The sequence below is a fragment of the Tenrec ecaudatus genome, chromosome 17 (assembly GCF_050624435.1).
Source record: "Tenrec ecaudatus isolate mTenEca1 chromosome 17, mTenEca1.hap1, whole genome shotgun sequence".
Lineage (NCBI taxonomy): Eukaryota > Metazoa > Chordata > Mammalia > Afrosoricida > Tenrecidae > Tenrec > Tenrec ecaudatus.
Window position 1 is genome coordinate 72267978 of NC_134546.1, and position 8986 is coordinate 72276963.

Here is an 8986-nt window from a genome sequence, read left to right on the forward strand (position 1 = left end):
AGGAGTAATAGGGAGTGGTGCCACTCCAGCTTCCACCCCTTGGTTCCTGGACCCATGAATTCTGGCTATTGGAGACACAGCACCATATATTGGCTGCTGGTTTAGAGCGTATACAGCTTCCTGGAGAACATTGCCCCAGCCCTGCAAGTTGTTGACACTTAGTTGGCGCCGTAATTGTGTCTTTGGGAGCCCATTCCATCGTTCTATCGAGCCAGCAGCTTCAGGATGATGAGGAACATGATACGACCAGTGTATTCCATGGGAATGGACCCATTGCCGCATTGCATTTGCTGTAAAGTGAGTTCCTTGATCTGAAGCAATGCTATGTGAGATGCCATGCTGGTGGATGAGGCATTCTGTAAGTCCACGAATAGTAGTTTTGGCAGAAGCATCACGTGCAGGGAAGGCAAATCCATATCCCGAGTGGGTGTCTATTCCAGTAAGAACAAAACGCTGTCCCCTCCATGATGGAAGTGGTCCTATGTAATCAACCTGCCACCAAGTTGCTGGTTGATCTCCCGGAGGAATTGTCCCATATCTTGGACTTAATGTTGGTTTCTGTTGCTGGCAAATTGGACACTCAGCAGTGGCAGTGGCCAAGTCAGCCTTGGTGAATGGAAGTCTATGTTGCTGTGCCCATGCATAACCTCCATCCCTGCCGCCATGTCCACTTTGTTCATGTGCCCATTGGGCGATAACGGGTGGCAGAGGAAAGAGGAGGACCAGTCTCCACAGCGCGTGTCATCTTATCCACTTGATTATTAAAGTCCTCCCCTTCAGACGTAATCCTTTGGTGAGCGTTCACGGGAGATCCAATTTACTTTCTTGGCCCATTCAGGGAGGTCTGTCCACATACCTCTTCCCCACACCTCCTTGTCACCAATTTTCCAATCATGACCCTTCCAATTCCCTGACCATCCAGCCAAGCCATTAGCCACAGCCCATGAATCAGTATATAATCTCATATCTGGCCATTTTTCCTTATATGCAAACTGAACGGCCAGGTGCGCTGCTCGAATTTCTGCCCATTGGGAAGATTTCCCTTCACCACTGTCCTTTAGGGAGATCCCAGAAAGGGGCTGTAGTGCTGCTGCTGTCCACTTACGAGTGGCACCTGCATATCGTGCAGAGTCATCCGTAAACCAAGCATGACTTTTTTGGTATTCACTTAAAGTATGGTAAGGAACTCCCCAGGAGGCAATAGGTGCAGACTGGGAGAAAGGAGGCAATGTGACAGGAGTGGAGACTGTTGGCATTTGGGCCACTTCTTCATGCAGCTTACTTGTTCCTTCAGGTCCTGCTTTGGCCTGATCTCGTATATACCACTTCCATTTAACAATGGAGTGTTGCTGCGCACATCCAACTTTATGATTACGTGGGTCAGACAATACCCAGTTCATGATAGGTAATTCAGACCTCATGGTGACTTGGTGGCCCATGGTGAGGCGTTCAGTCTCCACCAAGGCCCAGTAACAGGCCAACAGCTGTTTTTCAAAGGGGGAGTAGTTGCTTGCAGAGGATGGCAAGACTTTACTCCAAAATCCCAGTGGTCTACGCTGTGATTCACCAATAGGGGTCTGCCAAAGAATCCACACTGCGTCTTTATCTACAACTGACACCTCTAGCACCATTGGGTCAACTGGATCATATGGTCCCAGTGGCAAAGCAGCTTGCATGGCAGCCTGAACTTGTTGAAAAGCCTTTTCTTGTTCTGGGCCCCACTCAAAAATGGAGGCTTTTCGTGTCACTTGATAAATAGGTCGAAGTAGAACACCCAAGTGAGGAGTATGTTGCCTCCAAAATCCGAAAAGGCCCACTAGGTGTTGTGCCTCTTTTTTAGTTGTTGGGGGAGCTAAATGTAATAGCTTATCCTTCACTTTAGTAGGAATATCTTGACATGCCCCACACCACTGGACCCCTAGAAATTTTGCTGATGTGGAGGGGACCTGAATCTTTCTTGGGTTAATTTCCCAACCCCTTGTACACAGATATTGTACCAATGAATCTAGAGTCTCTGATACATCCTCCTTAGTGGGTAAAATCAGCATAATGTCATCAATATAATAGACCAGTGTGACATTTTGTGGAATAGACAGGTGGTCAAGGTCCCTTCGGACTAAATTGTGGCACAGGGCAGAAGAGTTGATGTACCCCTGGGGGAGAGTTGTGAAAGTATATTGTTGCCCCTGCCAGCTGAAGGCAAACTGCTTCTGGTGGTCCTTTGAGACTGGTATGGAGAAGAAGGCATTAGCCAGATCAATAGCTGCATACCATGTACCAGGAGAAGTATTAATTTTCTCAAGCAATGTAATCACATCTGGGACAGCAGCTGCAATTGGAGTCACGACCTGGTTAAGTTTATGATAATCCACTGTCATTCTCCAGGGTCCATCTGTCTTCTTTACAGGCCAAATTGGGGAATTAAATGGGGATGTAGTAGGAATCACCACCCCTGCATCATCCAAGTCTTTGATGGTGGCACTGATCTCTGAAATCCCTCCAGGAATGCGGTATTGCTTTTGGTTCACTATTTTCCTAGGTAATGGCAATTCTAATGGTGTCCACTTGGCCTTTCCTACCATGATAGCCCTTATTCCACATTTTAGGGATCCGATATGGGAGTTCTGCCAGTTACTAAGTATGTCTATTCCAATGATGCATTCTGGAACTGGGGAAATAACCACAGGATGGGTCCGGGGGCCCACTGGACCCACAGTGAGGCATACCTGAGCTAAAACTCCATTAATAACTTGACCTCCATAAGCCCCCACTCTGACTGGTGGGCCTTCGAAACATTTTGGGTCTCCTGGAATTAGTGTCAGTTCTGAGCCTGTGTCTAGTAATCCCCGAAAAGTTTGATTATTTCCTTTTCCCCCAATGAACAGTCACTCTTGTGAAAGGCCGCAGGTCCCTTTGGGGAAGGCTAGAAGAAAGACTAACAGTATAAACCTTCAGTGATGTGGCAGGATCCTCCTTACAAGAGACATGACCTCCCCTTCATTCACGGGGTTGTGGGTCTGTAAACTGGCTCAGATCTGGGAATTGATTGAGCGATCGTGACTCTCTATTCTGCTGTTCACCTGATCTACCATTCTTTTGCCTGTACAGATCACATGAATATTTAGTAGGCTTCCCATCTATTTCATTTCTTTCAAGTTTACACATTGACATTTATGGCTTAACTAGAACAAATCTGTCCAAATCCAAATATATCTAGTAATATAGCAGAGCTCCACCAAACAGCAGGCCCTGGATTCATTGTTAATAAGACTATTCGAATGTAAAAATCCAATGATTGAAGGCTCAAACTTTTCATCTGTAGTTAAAACAACTAGCCATGAGCTTAAAATATACAGTGTTTACCACCCACAGTCGGTGGGGCAGCTTATAAACCACAGAGCTACCATTCTAACTCTTTACCCCATTTCCCCATGATCTTATTAGAAAATGTGAAGTGCCTTTCAAGCTGTTGAACAACAACCCTCTAACCCAAATAGTCAAATTAGAACGCGAACAACCTTCAGTTAATGCAGCCTTACACTGAATGTTAACGTTAGCTTGACCTGGCAGCCCCGTGCACATACAAAGCACTAAGTCACCGACAGCTGCCTTCAAGCCATCTGTGTACTCTACTGTGTGTGTACGCTTTGTAATCCCTCTCATACATGATGTAGAAATTAACGTAAAAATAACCTTCTAAAGTCATATTTTCAAATAGGTTACATTTTATATAGTATTTTTATTTATTGCATAAGCATTAGGCATTGATTTCCAAATTTAAAAAATATATATTTTTCAATGAATTCCTTAATGATTGTGACTTTAAAAAAGCAAGCTTGAGACATTCCTCAAAAATAAACTTTTATCATTTAGTTTTCAATTTTAGCTAATAGTACGTATAAAGGATCTTACATGGTTGATTACAGGGAGGGTGGTTAATAGTCATAATGCCAGTCATTCATTCCAGTATATACCCACTTTGCCCTTTGCTGGAAGAGTCATGAGATCTCACTGAATTCCCAGCTACAAAACTGTCAGTTCCACTTAGGTTGGATATCAAGTTGTCATACAAAAAGGTATACAGCTCACACATTGTGACAAAGAAGCAGGGTAGTGTAGCACAATGTAGACTAAGATTAAAATGACCTTTTGATAAAACGAGTGAGTACTTACATAGAAGTAACACTTTAGTTACCAATAAAATGCTGCACACTTCTACAGAACCCAGGTACAGTAGTGAAGAGACAATCTGGGTAATATGACATGTAAAAACTGCACAAAAACTACAGTCTAGGGCGGTGGGGGAGGAAAGGTATTATACAGGTATCACTTTTAAAAATGTAACTTTACTATCAATTACACATTAACTTACACACACTAATTGAAAATATGCTACAACCTTAATGTCTGGAAAAGCAGCTTAACGGTTTCTAAATGGTTCCCCCCCCTTCCCACCCACACTTTTACTGTTTATTATAGCTGTTAATACTGCACAAATAGTATAATTAGCAATAATGTTTTAATTTTAAACAAAGATAATGGAATTTTGTCCTCCCAAAACAAATTTTTCACATCAAAACCTATGTTTATAAAAATTTAAAACTTTCATTTCTCAGCAGTCTAAATATTTCCCATGAAAACCATTACAGATGCCTCAGGTTCCAGCGTTCCACGTGCTCCCACCTAGTTACCGAGTGTGGACGCTCAGAGATCGCTCCGCATCTCTCCGCTAGCCGTCCTGTAGGACAGAGAAGGGGGTGGTGGCAAGGAGGATGAGGTTTTATTTTCTCAATGGAGAGGGCGGCAGGCACTGTCTGTCCACTCAATCATTTTTCTTAGCACTAGCCTCGTGGTGGTCTTTGCTTTCTTCACTGCTGTCACCATTGTGCTGGGGCTGCCCACTGTCCTGTGCCTCCGAGCCTCCGTTTACCGTCTTGGGACCTGTTTGCTCCTTTTCTGTCTTTTTGTTTGGCCCTTTCTTTCCTTGATCTTTGGTTTTATTCGCTTCCTCATGCTGTTTTTGTTCAGCAAGAGATTTATTCAGCACTTGTGTGATCACAGAGTCTCCTTCACCCACCAAAAACATATTCTTAAACTTGTTGTACATCATTGTAGACTTTTCCATGATAACCTGACTAACTTTGAGTCGCCGTATTTTTTTCAGTGTTGTAATCATCTCTGTGTGTTTCTGAGCTTGTTACATCGTGACCTGAAGTGAAGCAAGTTCATCCAAGGCCTCAATACATCTGTCCACGTCGAGATTATCAATTTTGAGTGAATTTTTAATTTCAGCATGTATCCTTTGAAGCCGAGAATCCATTGATGTTTCTCGCTTCTTCTCCACTTTCTTAACTTCTGGCTTCTTTCCTTCATCTTTATTCTGCTGCTCAGTCTCCATTTGCTCCTCCTGCTTGCGTTTCCGGTCTGTAGCTTCCTTCTCATGCTGCCCTTTCAGCACGTTTCTCCGGGGAGCAATCGGAAAGCTCCGTCCACCTTTTCTCTTCTTTTCCCCTTCTTGATCATCCCCTTCTTCAGAATCAGACGTAGACGCAACCCCTGCTTTGGGTATATTTTTCCGTTTTGATTCTACTTCTTTCTTCCCTTCTTTTTTGTCTGGCTCTTTTCTTGGTTTATCTTCTTCCTTCTGGCCCACTTCTTCCTTTTTCAGTTGCTTTTTGGGTTGTTTTTCCTCGTGCCCTTTTTTCTTACTTTTCTCTTCTTCAGTTCCCATGTCACTCACTGAAGGGCAAGACGGTTTTACCATTTTGGGTCTGCCTCGTGGTTTTGGAATCTTGACTTCCGTAGCTGCAGGCCCTCCTCTCTTTGGACTTGCTTTCAGATGGACGGATGCTCCTGCTGGTGACCGGCTCCACTTTCCTCGCTTTCTCCTTGCTTTCCTGCCTTCCTCTTTCCCCCTCTTCTGGCAGCTTTCGGGGTAGTTCTGTCAGTTTCTTTAGTCACATCCTCCTTGCTGCCCTTTTCTTCCCGGTCAGAATCCTCCTTGGAAACTAGACTAGTTTCCTTTTCTTCGGTGTCAACAGCAGAAGATGTGGTAGATTGCTTCGTCGAGGCCTGCCGACTTGAAAATTTCACTTTTGGGTTGTTATCTATTTCCCATAAATCTTCATTAAAACCTTTTTGTTTATTTGGCTTGCCATATTTTTCCTTATTTTCAGAGTAAGGAAATATATCTTTTGGGGCTAGAAATGCAGTCTCATGAGTTCCAAAAAAGAAAATGGGTAGTTTGTTTGTGGGCGGCTTGACAGCTCCATCAGGAACTTCATCTACTCGAGCCGGCCGATGAGGATAGCCTTTCATCTTGGCGAAGATGAGGTCTCCAGGTTTGAAATCGTGCGTCATGTTTGGGGGGGCGACGCAGGGGGTCCAGAGCCCAGCGAGCAGCCGCGGAGGGTGGACGGGCGTCGAGGCAGGGCCGGGCGGGAGGAGGCTTTGATTATTGTTGAAAACTTCTTGTCTATTATAACCACGCCCACCCTGTCTCTGTTGATTCAGTGCTGACACCTGCCCTCTCCCATCACGGGGACCAATCAGCCCCATTGTGGGCAAATGTCGGAGTTCATTAGGGAAGTGCTCGCTGTTAATCCTGGTGCACATAGAATAGCAATTACAGGAGTCTTAAGAGATGCTGGGGCCCACTTCACAAACTTGTTCCTTATGGTTGTGGTAAGGAGTATGTCTTCAGGACACCCCCTTTTTGGATCTCTGGGAATATCTTGATAGATCCATTCTAACATACCAATTTCTCTAAGCTTTTGGATGCCTTCCTCTACAGTGTACCAAGGCAGGTCAGGTACTTCAAGTTGGTCTAATCTAGGCCATCTGGCAGTCCATGCTTCATTGAACCAACCAAATAAAGACTTAGATCCTTTTTTAGCCTATCTCGCAGAGACATTGAAAGAAGAGTCTGTGCTTAGGGGTCCCATATCCAGAAACTCAGACCAGTCTAATATTACATTTTGTGCACCAGTATCCCACACCCTTAGTAACCATTCCCAGGGGTATTCTCCAGGCTTTTGTTTGTACATATTTGAGAACTCGAGCAGGTCTTTATGTGTGTAGCACACTTCTTCTTGGATAATCCTCTCAACTTCACCTTTAGGAGGTTTCTGGGACTTAATTTTAGTGAAAGGTGTAGCGGAAATAATGGGTGGTGAGGGTGTTTCCTGGGTGCTCTCAGCAATATCTTGTGAGGCATCTTCCTCAGGTAATGCTACTGATGCAGCCCCACCTGGCATATCAACTTGAATAGTTTGGCTAATCTGCTCAGGTGTTTCTAAGGGCTCAATATCCTCTTCTTCTGGATCATCAGCCCATATGTTCCCATCCCATGTTTCAGGGTCCCAACTTTTCCCAATTAATGCCCTTACTTTGGTTTCATACATTACTCTAGATCTGCAATTCAGCTGCCGTTGTAATTCAGCCACTCGTATAATGAGAGTCTGGACCTGGTTCTCAGCAATGTCAGCTCTTTTACTAGAGGAGAGAAGGCTCACCTTTGTAGCACAGATGGAAGTTTTCAAATCTGTTAGTCTGCACCTGAGGCATGCTTTTGAGGCTCTGAGATCATCCCTCTCCTTAATAACACTTTCCATTGTATGAAGGACCAGCCAACCAGCTTCCCTCTACTTGTCATTATCACAAAACTCCTGGAAAATATCAAATATACGATTGCCTAGAGTATCTCCTTTATCCAGCATGTCATATACTTTAGGTGTTACTTTAGGTATTATCTTTGCTATTTCACACCATGGATTAGTACAGGTAGTAGACGTATCCCCGTCAAGACTAAATAGGTTGGAAAACCAATGTAAGAAATCCATATTTATAGTTTATTTCTCTAGAAGCACTCCTGGTACCAAAATGTATTGGACAGGCTTCTCTAGAGAGACAAACCAGATTGCTAGCAATTATATATAATTATATTTATAAAGATAGATATATAATTCAAGAAATAAACCGTTAAATAATATACAGATAGATAATACAAGAAATTAACAGTTAAATTATAAAGCAGTGAGACCCTAGCAGTCCAAGTTTTGAGAGCTGCCAGTTGTCAGTCCCCTTCTGTAGAGAGAGCTGGGCTATATATACCCAGGCAGCAAACAGCAAGGCAGGTCCCCAACTGTCATCAACTGTCAGTCCCCAGCTCCAGAGATGAACATGCCAATCGTGTGGGCTTTAAGGGACCTCAACTTACAGCGACACAGTCCACAGGCTAGGCATCCCACAGGTAGTATACCCCTTCTAACTGAGGCACAGAACAACCAAGGTAAGGCTCACCGAGCCATTTATCCCTCTGCCCTTCAGTTAATCCTACTTGTGATTATCGGCCAGGCTGGCACAATAAACTATAGCACTCCCCATCAGAGGAGAACTGAAGGGAAACTTTTTAATATTGTTTTCTATTTTTATCTTTATATTTTCTTGTGGATTGCATAGTTTACTGAGAAGATTAATGCTCATTAAACTATTCATACACTCTTGTTTCATTTCATTGACTGCAATAGACACAAACTCCTATTACAATTACATTTTCTTTCCAAACATTCTGAATTTTCCCCTGGATAAGTGATGCCCTTTTAATCATAGAAATTTGATCATTCTATGGTAATTGTATCTCCCCAGGACTATTGCTCCCTGGTAGGTTTGTGGATTATTTGACTGGAAGTTTTTCCAAGGGGTGAATTCACTTCCACACCTGAAGGGATGCTGACAGCCATATCCTCAGGACTTCCACAAGTCTACCCAACCAGGAAGCCTAGTCTTTTTATTTTTATTTTCTTTTGCGTGTGTTTATGTGCGTGTGTGTGTATTCCTTCCCTTTTTATCCCACTCTTCCCAAGCCCTTCTAATGCTATCTTTTCCAAAGAAAAGGGCCACACAGGCACGCCTGATGTTTCAGCAGCTGCTGAGCCGCCACAGCAGCAGTCAGCCGGCCCTCAGCATTCGCAAACAGAAGCGACAG

At 43.8% G+C, this 8986-nt stretch overlaps 1 pseudogene; it reads right to left on the bottom strand.

Moving 5' to 3' along the window:
• Positions 1–4752: 4752 nt before the first annotated feature.
• On the bottom strand, positions 4753–6360 carry LOC142430270 (PC4 and SFRS1-interacting protein pseudogene; annotated as a pseudogene).
• Positions 6361–8986: the final 2626 nt, after the last annotated feature.